Here is a 1262-nt window from a genome sequence, read left to right as displayed (position 1 = left end):
AAATGCAAGATAATAGGCCTCGACCCTGATACATTCCTCAGGGTCATGCTGATAGTAGTCCCCTTGTTAGGGTCTTTATTTAGAGTACTTTGCTACCCATAGCTCGTATGATATCACCCTTCACCACCCAAGCTCAGGTAGAGACAGATTAGTTACTCCCTCCCACTTGGGATGGTTGAGTATGCTTCCTTAGAGCCGAAGCACTGCCTGGGCTGACGCCCATGACATTCAAAGCTGTAGGCCTTACAATAGGCTTCCTCGATAGTCCGGTAGCGTATGATTGTACTCCCCTTGCTTTAAAGGGTCGATAGCACTTCTGCTGAGTACACTGCCTGTTGGCAATGTAAACCTTAGAGCTGGAGGCGCTCCCTTTATTAGGGTCCCTTTCAGAGTGCTCAGTCTCCACTGGGCTCTGAAGCTCTGTGTAGATCCAGGTTCGAGTAGAGTCACTCCCCTCGTTTGCAAGGGTTAGAAAGCGCTATGCTGAGTTCTACTTTCCAGGATGCCCGTCTCTATGATCTGGTCTGTGAGTGATTACTGCCACTACCTGCAGTCCTCACTATCGGATGCCTCCACAAGTAAGGCAAGTAATACTAGAGACACTGCTTAAAAAGCACTGCCCGGGCTGACGTCTGTGAAAGTCGAAGCTGTAGGCCTTACAGTAGGCCTCCTCGATAATCTGGTAGCGTAAGATTGTACTCCCCTTGCTTTAAAGGGTCGATAGCACTTTTGTTGGGTACACTGCCTGTTGGCAATGTGAAAAAAGTATAACCAGGCCCACAGAGATGTCTGTGAGAGCACCTGACTTCTGTGACTAGCTCTGCTAACAGTCCCGCTATCAAGTAGTTAGGCCTTGACAGGCCCCCTTGAAGGCGGATCTCCAACAAGTTGGATGCTTAGCATTGCAAAGGCAAAACCTAGCCCAGAGCCTGGTCAATACTTATCAAGTTTTGAGTATAGTGTTCCAGAATCTATCTGAGGATCGTTTTGTATGAATACTTAGCTCCCTACTGGTCGATTAGCCCTAGAGCTGGAGGCGCTCTCCTATTAGGGTCCCTTTCAGAGTGCCCAGCCTCCACATGGCTTTGAAGCACTGTGTAGATCCAGGAATGGGTAGAGTTACTCCCCTCGTTCGCAAGGATTAGAAAACGCTATGCTGAGTTCTACTCTCCAGGATGCCTGTCTCTATGATCCGGTCTGTGAGTGTTTTTTGACGTTTTTTTGTCACAGCCATAATTTGGCATGCACTCAGCATGGCAGCG

The sequence above is a fragment of the Squalius cephalus genome (genome assembly GCF_949319135.1).
Source record: "Squalius cephalus genome assembly, chromosome: 5".
Lineage (NCBI taxonomy): Eukaryota > Metazoa > Chordata > Actinopteri > Cypriniformes > Leuciscidae > Squalius > Squalius cephalus.
This window is presented reverse-complemented; position numbering follows the sequence as displayed.